Raw genomic sequence first — 12,949 nt, 5'->3', positions numbered from 1 at the left:
GCCCTTCACAAGATTCAAGTCTTGTTGAAGTCTAAATAGTGTAAAGTTTAAATTACTTAATACAAAAATGGAGTGGTCACCACTCCCAAAGGTTCCTATTACTTCTATTTCAACAATCAGTTCCTCCTTTTTGGTAAGAATTGGACCCAGATTAGAATTTCTTTTTGTTGAATTTTCCATCTTTTGAAGAATGAAATTGTTATTAAAATATTAGGTATTCTGCTTTGGACAAATAAAAGTTCTATCATATGTCTAAATTATTCATGTCCTCATGTCCCCATATCAACGTATGAATTTTTTCAACCTTCTCATCTATTTCCTCTTTCTGTATTGGTCATTTGAAAGATATTCCAGCTATTATTACTTCTGTTTCTGACCCCACCTATTTTTGACCACATCCAAATTTTCCTCCTTCACCAGGATCTTTGTTCCATTTCTACTTTGTGTGTTTGTGTGTGGGCATCCAAGATTAAGTGCTCTATTACCGACTCCTTTCTTGGATTGTATCTTCTGTAAATTTCCAGAAGGGTCCATTTTCCTTTTGATATTGTAGCTATTGTCTATGGCCTCTAGCTTGGATGCTCAAAATAGGAACTTTTCCCTTTCTCCTTTTCAACCTTTTTTATTAGAATCACATAGTAACATAAGGCATTTTGGCAATTTTACTCCAGCACTGAATGTCAAACAAACCTAAATTAAATAATTCCTTTTTCTTAATCAGGTATAGGTGGAACTTTAAAATCTTAATTCCAGGATCTGATTTAACTGTTTTCTTCTTCCCCTACAGAAATTTCTAATAATGATTAAAATGTAGATAATGATAAAAATAAAAAAAAATTCTTCCTTTAAGAAGTTTTGATCTATTTGTAGAACTACAATAGAGCAATAGTTGAGGCAGTGGAGGTGGGAAAGGAGAGAATTCAAAATTGAAAACAAAATAAAATTGAATTTGAAAAAATTTTAAATTAGAAAGAGAAATAAGGCAGTGAACAATACAATACAGTAAATAAATAGGTAATTAATTGTATGTAACAAAAAGAAGGATGTTAATGAGGAAATAGCATGATACAGAACAGAGAACACTGGATTTTTGAGCCAGAGGATCTGAGGATCAATTTCAAATTTTTTAATTACCCCTTGTGTGACACTGAGAAAATTTCTTAACTATTATGGGCCTCAATTTCCCCATCTATAAAAAGCGGGGAGTTGCTCTTGATTACCTCAAATTTACCTTTTATGAACTCTGCAATCCAGCAACATTGGTATACTTGTTGTTCCTTGCATTCTATTTCCCAACTCCTGGGATTTTTCTGGCTGTCCTCCATTCCTGAAATTCCCTCCCTCCTCTTTTTGGCCTCCTCTCTTCCTTTAAGTCTTGGCAAAAATCCCACCTCTATAAGAAATCATCCCACTTCTTCTTAATGCTCGCTGCATTCTTTCTGAGGTTATCTCCAATTTGTTCTGTAAATATCTTGTTTGTACAAGGTGTTTTACCATGTTTTCTCCATCATTAGACTGTGCTTTGAGAATAGAAACTACTTTCTTTCTTTGTATTCCCAGCACTTGATGCTTAGTAAAATCTTTTTAATTGACTTTTAGCTCTAAGTAATAATAGCTACCATTTAGAGAGCACTTTAAATCTTGAAAAGTGCTGAGCTTTATTATCTCTTTTGATCTTCACACAATCCTACAAGATAGGTGTTATAATTATCTCCATTTTACAGATAGGGAAAATGAGGTGGAGAAATGAATTGGCTTTTCCAGAGTCACACTAGCTAGTTAGTACCTGAGCTAGGATTTGAATCCAGGTATTCCTGACACCTAGTCCAGTGCTTTCCCTCACTGCACTACCAAGCAGAGTAAACATAGCTACAAAACTTCTCCTGGGAGACATGCCATTTGAGTTAGAAGGACCATTAGAATTTAGATTAAAAAAAGAACATGGACCAAGACCCAGAGGTAGGAATTTACCTGTGTGTAGGTAACAATGCAAATCTGAGAGGAGCACAGGGTGTACTGAAGAGAGTGAGTTGAGATAAGGAAGGACCTGGATTAGGGTTATGACAATAAGAATGAAATCTCTTAAATACTGAGGGTTTTTGAAAAGAAAGAATTGATAAAATCCAGTAAATGTGATTTGAGTATATGAATCTTCACTATTTTAAGAAAATTTTCCCTCTCTTCCTTGAGTCACAATAGCAGAAGATTGGTACAACTCATAGGGGCTTCCAGTTGTACTATCTCCCATCAAAATTTGGCAGCCCCTCACTAATACATTTTTGGTGGAATTGTGAACTGATCCAACCATTACAGAAGGTCTATCAAACTTTGCATCCAGAAGTGTCTCTACTGGGTCTGTATCCCGAAGAGATCATAAAAAAGGGAAAAGGACCCACATGCACAAGAATATTTGTGGCAGCCCTTTTTGTAGGGGCAAAGAACTGGAAATTGAGTAGATGCCCATCAGTGGAGGAATGGTTGAACAAGTTATGGTATATGAATGTTATGGAATATTATTATTCTATAAGAAATGACCAGCAGGATGATGTCAGAGAGTCCTGAAGAGACTTACATGAACATAGTGAAGGAAGTAGAGCTAAGAGAATATTGTACACAGCAACAAGAAGATTATACAATCATCAACTCTGATGGACATGGCTCTTTTCAACAATGAGATGATTCAGGGCAATTCCAATAGACTTATGATGGAGAGAGCCATCTGCACCCAGAGAGAGGATTGTAGGGATGTGACAATGAAGATTGAGAGTGAATCCCAACACAGTATTTTCACTTGTTTTGTTGATGGTATTATTTGCTTGTTTGTTTTTTTCTTCATTTCCCCCCTTTTTGATCTGATTTTTCTTGTGCAGCATGATAATTGTGGAAATATGTTTAGAAGAACTGGACATCTTTAACCTATATTAGATTACTTGCTATCTATGAAAGGGGAGATGGGAAGAGAGAGAGAAAAATTTGGAACACAAGGTTTTGCAAGAGTGAATGTTGAAAAGAGTAAATTTATCTTTGAATGTATTTTGAAAAATAAAAAGCTATTATAAAAAAAGGACAAATATTTTAAAAATCAAAATTTTACAGTCCCTGAAAATTAATTCAGGAATATAAATATGTATGTTTGTATGTATATGTATATATATATATATATATATATATGTATACAACTACACACATATATGGTTTATACAAATCACAAGTGATCTAATATTATCAAAGTTCATATATCCATTTCTCAGCCATCTTTACCACTCCTTATAAAACATGTCAAGGCCTAGAAACAGTCTCCCCATCATTTAACAGTCATTTTCAAACCATGCTGGACTATAGTGAACTCCCTTTTCTAGTCTCTTCTCTTATTAGAATGTAAGTTCTTTGAGAACAAGAACTGTCTTGCTTGCTTGTATTTGTATTCCCATTGCTTCGCATAGTGCCTGCCATATGATAATAAATGCGTTATAAGCCATCCATTCATCGATCCATTCATTCACCCCATTACTCCAGTCCCAATTCTCTCTGACTTCCCTGGCTCAAACATTCCTCCCCACATATGTTGTTTTCCTCTATTAGAACATAAGCTTTTTAAGGAGATAGACTGTCTTAGTTGCTTGTATTTGTTTCTCCATCAATTAGCACAGCATGTGGCATGTAGTAAGTACTTAACTTTTTCATTCATTTACAGATAGTAAAATTAGACAGCAGACCTTACATAAACTCCATTATCTATTTACAATCCTCCTCTAAATCAGGATACTTCCCTATATTCAGGTGCAATATCCTTGTCACAATCCATAGGTAGAACCCAAATTAAGAGTCCTTTGTGAGTGTTCACATTCATCCTTCTGTGTATCAATCATTCTCCAATCACTGGGCAGCCAAGGTTGTCCCTCACCAAAACACACAAAATAATTTGCAATTATATAATTCCTCTAGGCTAACACTTCTTGCAAGGTACTTTCAAGAATGCTGTCACAACATGAACACTATTATTGCAAAAAGTTTAAACTATGAAAAATGATCCAGCCTGGACAAGCCCCTAATGTAACCCTTATTTAAGTGGCTTCCTGCTGACACAAAGGGCTTAAGTTATTTTCTGTATACACTTCACTCTGGCTCATTTGTCTCTACTCAAGCCCCACCCATGGAATGTCAATCTATGGCACAACTCTCTCCCAAGAATGACCATCAGTTCCCCCTTAAAAGCAATCAGGTTCACAAAGCATTCATATACAATATGTTTTATTTACCTGTTGAGAACATACAAAGGATTCACCTTTGAGGAGAGAGAGAGAGAGAGAGAAAGAGAGAGAGAGACAGAGAGAGAGAGAGAGAGAGAGAGAGAGAGAGAGAGAGAGAGAGAGAGAGAGAGAATATCAAAAAACTTTCCTATCTTTCCTCTGGGATTCAACCACCCCTTATGGAACTGTATAGTCTTTATAACTTTTAGGATTTTGCCATCTGGGGGAGGGATGAGGGGAAGGGAAGTAGAAAAATATTTGAAATACAAGGATACAAGGTTTTACAAGGATGAATATTGAAAACTGTGCATATATTTTGAAAATAAAAAGCTTTTAAAAATAGCATAGTATTTTCTGGGCTAGGAATACAGAGAGGAAGGACTCAAAATTCTCTTCTTTCTGTTAGGGTTCTATGTGCTTTAATGATCCTTGACCAGCCTTTCCTTCATTTGCTGTCTTCCAGAAGAAGATAGTCTATTGCTGATTATCTTTCTGCTACATCTCCCTGCTCGTGGCTCTATTGCTGGCTTCTCTCCTGTTGGCCTTCTATTACTCCATTGTGGTTGTCATTTGCTCCCAGCAGACATAAAAAAAGACATTCTTGTTGCTTTCTACATATGTTCCCTTGGTGTAGCTCCATTTTCCATTTGCTCACCACGGGACTTGCCTCTCATAGGTGTTTCCTTACAGCTTCTCCTTCTCCCTAGGAAATTGCACCAATTTTCCAGCGATACGACTGTTTTACATGGCTAGGATCTGAACACCCTGGGTTATATTCCTAGCTCTTTTAGACTTAGGGTCAGAATGCTTCACAAAGTTTAAAAATTTTGATGTTACTTTACCTGGATCCAATAGCTTTGCCTCTCAATGTATCTTCTCTCAACCTAGCTTATACACAGAATCTTCTTAATTGGCTATGGAAACATGGTATTGTTTTCCTTTGAGATTTCTGTATTTTCTACTCAGGTAAGGTCACAGTGAATCCATCCAACAACTTCTCCATCCTTTGGGTTAGTTAGCATCTCCCATTGAATCTGGGGTTTGAAAAATCTCCTCCACATCCTCTACTCACTTGCCTTCTCATTCCCACTCATATTCAACCGCTATAGCAAGTTATGTAATTTATCCAGGTTAGGGCTCCTGGAATTCTATTGAAGGGAGGAGGGGGGCATAACAATGACTATCAGTATAGGTACCTGTGACTTTGTGGAGAGAGATAATCTTGGACAGTGGCAATGATTCATACCTTGCTATAGTTGGATGGAGATAGTAACAATATTTAAAGGCAAAGGAAATAGTAGAATGATGCTGCCACTGAAATAAAAAAATCTTCAATAACTCTTTACAATGAACTTCTATGTCTGTATAAAACTGTGACTGGGCTTTTAGCTGTTGTTTAGGCATTTCAGCCATGTCAAACTCTTCATGCCCCATTTAGAGTTTGATTGGCAAAGATGTGGCTTGCTTTTTCCTTCTCATTTTACAGAAGGGCAACTAAGGTATACAGGGTTAAGTGACTTGCCCAGGATCACACACTAGTAAGTGTCTTCAGAGAGATTTGAACTCAGGAAGAGGACTCTTCCTTACTTTGGGCCCAGCAATCTATCCACTGTACCACCTAGCTACTATGGACAACTTTTACCTTTTAGGTCTCTCTTCTTCTCTGAACAAAACCCATTTTTCTCTTGCTCTTTTTTTCTAATTTTGTGGAAATAACGACTCCCAAATTGCCTTTAATTAGCTTTAATAAGACTGCATTTTGCTAATTAGAACAATTATTTTTTAAAATCACATTTATTGAGAAGGAACAGTTGTTCAAATTTAAAAGTCTGCTCTTTAAAAACACATAACCATCATTCAAATTAAACCCATTCAGAGGACCTGCTCCTATATCAAAGCTTAGCCAAGTGGAAGACTAAGATTACAAATAGCTAGCTACCTGTTTTCCAGAAATATCAATTAGAGTTCTGAGCTACCAGTGACTAAGCGGCAAGCAAGTCCCTCAAATGCCAGCTCTCTTTCTGCTTAGGACATAATATTTGGGAGGGAGGGAATTGCCTATTCCATTTTTCCTGGTTCTCCCAGTTGGCATCAGTTCTTATAACACAAGATGTCTGAATTAATATTCATGTTTGATGGGAATAAAGCCTAAAGACCATCGTAGGTTTAGAATTACAAAGTACCTGAGAGATCAGGTGAGAAAACTGAGATCTAGAGAAGTTAAGCATTTTGCCTCAAATCATGCAGATGATCAGAGCGTGGATTTGTATCTACCTTCTCTTATTCCAGATTCAGTGCTCTTTCTAAACACCTCATTGTACTGCAACTTGTGGAGTTTAGAGTCAAAGAGCCAGGTTCAGATTATGGCAGTGGTATATACCACCTCTATCTCTTTTAGCAAATCATTTTATCTTTCTGGGACTGTTTCCTCATCTGTAAAACAAGAGGGTTGAGCTAGATGATCTTTAAGGGACCTTCTAGTTCTCCCTATGATCCTTAGATTTTATTACTACGGACCAGTGTATGGCTTCCATTGTGTCTCTCAAATGACAGGAGAGGGAGAGAGAAGTGATGGAGACGAGGCTATGAGTATAAGATTTGCTCTCTTTCACTGCCAGAAACTCTGGCTTAGCTAGGGGGATGGGATGGGAAATCTATGCAGATAGAGCAGGAAACTCTTGATTGAGGTAGGAGGGAGATTGAGTGATAAGGAGATCTGGGAAATCTGTTCTTTGGGAATTGTGGCCAAGGCTACTGCAAGACACAAGACTGGGGGAGGTCCAACTTCAAATAGGCTCCTGATTTCTCATCACTTGCCCTCCCTCCTAGCTTAGATTATGTATTTTTTCCAGCATCCTCTGGCTCAGTGGAAGAGAGCTCTTGCTGTCATTTACGGGGAGGTGAATGTTCAGAGATGGCTGGATGCACAGCTGATTGTCTCGTAGCCCAGCCCCAGGTTGAAGTTTGAGGAGAGAGGCTGAATAGGCAGAAGACACAGATGAGGATGCTTATGGTCTAAAGGCCAAAATGATACTGACATGAAACAGTATAAATGTATAAGTTTAGATAGTGTTTTTCTGGACCATCTTTAGGTGTTTCTGAGCCTCTAAGAGTTCTAACCCTGTTACTGATTTTCTCACTCCCCCAGCCCTAGCACAGTCACTTAAACTATCTGATTATAAACAGTCAATAAATGTTTATTAAACAACTATAAAGTGCCTAGTACTCTAGTTGGGGTGGGAAGATGCAAATGTAAAAGTGAAAATAGTCCCTGTTCTCAAGGAGCTCATAATGTAGCTGGGAGAAATAAATACAAAGATACAAAGTAGCTTTTGAAAGGGAAGACATCAATAATGGGAGGGGGAGGCAAGGATCAGGAAAAGTCTATTGAAGAAAATGATGCTTGAGTTGAAATTAAAGGAAATTAGGGATTCTGAGAGAGAAGTTGAGAAGGGAATAGATTCTAGGGAGGAAGTAAAAGGAGTATCATATGAACAGGAGTAAGGAGATCAATTTGACAAGACAGTGGTGTATGTGGAAGGAAGTAATAATGTGTCGTAACAAGAGAGAGGTAGATTGTGGTCAGGCTATAAAGGGTTTTGTATATATATATATATATATATATATATATATATATATATATATTTGGTCCCCTGAGGCAGTTGGGAACCACTGGAATTTATTGAATAGCAAAGTGACATGTTCAGATTCACACTGATAAAAAAAAACCCTCAGTTTTAGATAGCGAGTTGATGTGGATAGAGCACAGGAGGACCTGAGTTCAAATGCAGTTTCAGATACTTACCAGCTATGTGATCCTGGGCACTTAACCTTGTTTGCCTCTATTTCCTGATCTGTAAAATGAGCTGGGAAAGGAAATGGGAAACCACTCCAGTATCTTTGCCAAGAAAAGCCCAAATGGGGTCATGGCTGAAATGACTGAAGAATAAAAAATCAATTTGGGCAGCTATGAGAAGGATGGATTGGGGAGGAGAGACTTGTAGCATGGAAATCAATTAGGAAGTTATTGGCAATGGGTCAGGAAAGAGGTGAAGAGGGCTTGAAGAAGGATACAGGCTGTGTGAGAGAAGAGAAGGAAACATGGGATTGATGTACAGGTAGAGACAACATGTGGCACCTGATTGGGTTATGTGGGAGGGAATTAAAAATGAGAAGCTGAAGATGATATCAAGTTTCTGAATCTGGGTGACTAGGATTGGAGATACCCTCAAACAAATAGGAAAGTTCAGAAGAGAAGCTGGTTTGGGAGGAAAAATCCATCCTGGGACATACTAACTTTGAGATGTATATGAGACATCCTATTTGAAATAGCTAGGAGGCAGATGATGATGCAGGATTGGAATACAGGAGAGAAATGAACAAGTAGAAATCTAGATTCCAGTTACTATATTTAGTCTCATCCAAGTGACATAAAGTGATCCAATGGAGCCAACTAAACCTCTCTGCAATTTTTTTTGGCAAAGCAATTGGAGAACGGGAAGCATGGGGCTGATGTAGAGGTAGAGATAAAAACATTTGGCACCTGATTGGGTATGTGGAGGGAATTAAAAATGAGAAGCTGAAGATGATACCAAGTTTCTGAGTCTGGGTGACTGGACTGGAGATACCCTCAAACAAATAGGAAAGTTCAGAAGAGAAGCTTGTCTTGGAGAAAAGATTCATTTGGGGATATACTAAGTTTGAGATGTATATGAGACATCCAATTTGAAATTGCTAGGAGGCAAGTGATGATGCAGGATTGGAATACAGGAGAGAAATGAACAGGTAGAAATCTAGATTCCAGTTACTATATTTAGTCTCATCCAAGTGACATAAAGTGATCCAATGGAGCCAGCTAGAACTCTCTGCATTTTTCTTTGGCAAAGCAATTGGAGCTAAGTGACTTGCCCAGAGTCACACAGCTAGTATGTGGTAAGTGTATAAGATCAAATTTGAATTCAGGTTCTCCAGATTTCCAGGTCAGTGCTCTATCCACTGTGCCATCTAGCTGCCCCTCTGCATTTGTGTTTTGGTATCATTTTTATAACATTTTATTTTTCCAAATACACACAAAGATAGTTTTCAATATAAATTTTTGCAAAATCTTGTGTTCCACTTTTTTCTCCCTTTCTCCTCCTTTCCCTCCCCAAGAAGCAAGCAATCCTAAATAGGTTAAATATATCCAATTCTTCATAATCATCACACTGTGCAAGAAAAATCAAATCAAAAGCGGAGAAAAACACAAGAAAGAAAAGAACCAAGCAAATAAAAAAAGTGAAAATACTATACTTTGATCCATATTCAGTCCCCATAAGCCTCTGAATGCAGATGGCACTTTCCATCACAAGTCTATTGCAACTGCCTTGAATCACCTCATTGTTGAAAAGAGCCATGTCCATCAGAATTGATCATCACATAATCTTGCAGCTGTGTATAATGTTCTCTTAGTTCTGTTCACTTCACTCAGCATCAGTTCATGTAACTCTTCCTAGGTCTTTCTGAAATCAGCCTGTTCATCATTTCTTATGGGGAACAATAATATTCTATTAGATTCATATAACATAGCTTATTCAACCATTCCCCAACTGAGAGGCATCCATTCCACTCAATTTCCAGTTCCTTACTCACTACAAAAAGGGCTGCTTCAAACATTTTTTTCTACATTTGTTTTTAAAGCCTTTAAACTAATAATCTTCATCCATGCTTTATCCCTTATTTCCCTATACCTTTAATCTAGTCATGGTTTAATTGGCTAACTTTTCTTAAAATTAGTCTTATTTTTAAGACTCTTTAATTGAAGAAGCCAGAGGGACTCGGGTCAGTGATAAAACAAAATCCTTTCTCTAACCCACTTTCTGCAGACAGTCCTTTTTGCCAGCATTGTCCCCACCAACTTCTCGGGAAAAGAATCTTCTATTGTCCTCTTGTACTAGACTGGGACAACAGCTGTCCTCAGAAAGGGAGGCCCGGTCCCCACTCCAGTTTCTCCCTGAAAGCCACATAACATACTACATTCTGCCCAGTGCATCCTCCCAGGAATGGCTCAGAGATGGGGAAGAGTGATTGGCACTTGCTAGGTGAAGGGATCTGCAGGCCCGGGAAGCTATACCTGGAGCAGATTTGGAAGTCTGTTTCAATGCATGACAGAGCCAGGATATCTAGAGCCCCAGGGCCCTTATGCTGAGCTTCAAACTGTACAGGGCAATGCTGTACTGTGATTCTTTGTTATGCTAATTATCCCTTCCCAGCTGGTGCCAGCTGCTTGCACAATGAATGCCTGGAGTCAGAGCCAGCCCAAGCCAACACAGGGAAATGAGGGGGGGCAACCTTGCCCAGTACCTTTGATCCCTTGGCCAGCTACCTTCCAGAGCCCAAATCCTCAGATCTGACCCAACCAGGAACAGCTCAAAAGCCACTCAGATCATTAGGAAGGCAGAGTGCCCATCAGGTGCCTGCAGGGCACTGATTGATTCATTACAACTGCCCAGTTTGCCCAACCTTCAGGTGCCAGAGTTGGATTAAAAGGAACACCTTCCTCCATAGCTTCAATACCATGCCCATGAACGCGAAACAGCCTCCCCAGACCACACAGAGAATCCTCCCGTAAACCTAGAGCAAATAAGGGGAGAGGAAGAACAGGCTGACTACAGATGTGGTATGCAGCCTCCGGGGATCCCCAAATTAAAACTCGTGCAGTGGAAGTGTTTGGACCACCACCAAATGACACTAATTGGGTTATGGGACCATAATCTCAGCTCATTCCAAAAAAAAAAGTCAGAGTCACAGCTGCAAGTTGGAGGATTATCTTCATAAAAAGAAGGGAGGGGGGAGCTCCCTATTTTATTACTCATAAACACAAGAGAGAAGGGGGTCCGTTGATCATCATCATGGTACAAATTCATTGCTTGAACTGGGAAATGGTCTTGTGACAGTGAGCTGCTTTATGCCTGGTTAGTGTTTTTTTTTAATCATATTAAGACACCATGGGGGAGAACAGCCTATCTGGAGGAATGGATTATAGATATGACAGTAACAGCCATATGTGGGGGGAAAGAGTAATTTCAGGACAGGAAAACCTAGTGGCTGGTTTGGGAAGAGAAATTTGGAGGCAGGTCCAATAATTTAATTGGAAAAGAGAATTTCTGGAGAAGGAAAGATAGAAAACTGAATGGCATATACAAAAAAAGTGAAATATTTCTTCAAAAAGTATCACATTTGTCATTAGAATAATGGAATTTTAGAGAATTGGAAGTGGCCTTAGAGATCATTTATTCTGATGTTTTCATTTTACACATAAGGAAATTGGGGGCCACACAGTGGTGACTTGTTCAAAGTCATATAAATAATTTGTGGAAAAGATAGGAACCCCTTCTGATTTGCAGTCAGGGCTATTTTCACTTATGTGGTTACATTTTAGTGATTCAATAAGAGCAAAATTTGGTTAGGTCTTATGCAGTGAACAAATTATTCTCTGTATCATTTGATTTTGATAACCATTTATTAGACTCCTAATATGTGTAAAAACACTGTGAGGCAGTGTGGAAGTTATGAAAGAAATTAAGACACAGACCTTGAATTCAAAAAATTTTTCAGTAAAAAATAATCGAAAATGAAAATACTGAAATTATGCCAAATTCACTTGATCTATGAGCACTCTTTCTTTATAAGGATATATGTATGCATAAGTACATCATAAATATATATATGCATATGTGTGTAAATATATATGTAACATATATATAATAGCATATATCCTCATGTCACCATAAGATCACAGAATCTGAGTTGAAAAAGGCCTCAAAGACGCTGTAGTTCAGGAATTCTTAACCATTTTGGGGTCATGGCCCCCTCTGAGAGTCAGATGAAACCTATGGCCTCCTCATATTAATATTTTTAAATGCAGAAAATAAAATACACAGGATTACAAAGGAAACTAACTAAATTGAAATAGTTATAAAAAAATATTTTTTAAAGTTGATAGATCCCAAGGAACCCTGATCTGGTTCAAATCTATACTTTCTGAAATGGATATTTCTCTTCACAACATCCCTGAAAAGTGGCCATTCAACCTATGCTTGAATGATACTCCAACCTCCTTAAAAATGCATCTCCCCATCTTGAAACGGCTTTATTTGGTCCCCTAAGCAAACCTAGCCCAGGAGAAGCTCTACCTCTGGATTAGAGATAAGATAGGTTGGTTGGTTGGTTGGTTTTTTTTATAGTGTTAGCTCTCATGCCCAAAGTAGTATATTGGTATGTTGTCCTGAGGGAGGAGAAAATATTTCCCAAATTAATTAGAGGGATCTGAAAGCAGAAACTGGGAATGCCCCAAATGAGTAGCTTCTCTCCAGGCCTATAATTGCACCTTAGTACCATTTTCTTCCTGCCATTGTGTGAAGATTCAGTGATTACTTTAGTTGCAATTTTACCTTGCTGCTCCCAAAATGCCTCCCCTTCCTCCAATTTGCGTCTCCATATCCTGATGTCCCCCTTTGCCTCAAGTTTTCTTTTATGTAAGTGAAAAATAATAAAGATCTTTTGCCTTTGGAATCACAGGCTGATTCCCCCGAAGGTCCTAACTCCCCACTGCCCCCAAAATTATTACAACAGATTGGCTCTGAATTTATTCAATTAATTGATTTGAAAAAGAAACAAGCAAGCAAATAAAAAAAGTTCTAGAAACATAAGGTCAGGCACAA

Source organism: Sarcophilus harrisii, chromosome 4, assembly GCF_902635505.1.
Source record: "Sarcophilus harrisii chromosome 4, mSarHar1.11, whole genome shotgun sequence".
NCBI lineage: Eukaryota > Metazoa > Chordata > Mammalia > Dasyuromorphia > Dasyuridae > Sarcophilus > Sarcophilus harrisii.
Note: the sequence above shows the minus strand (reverse complement) of the source record.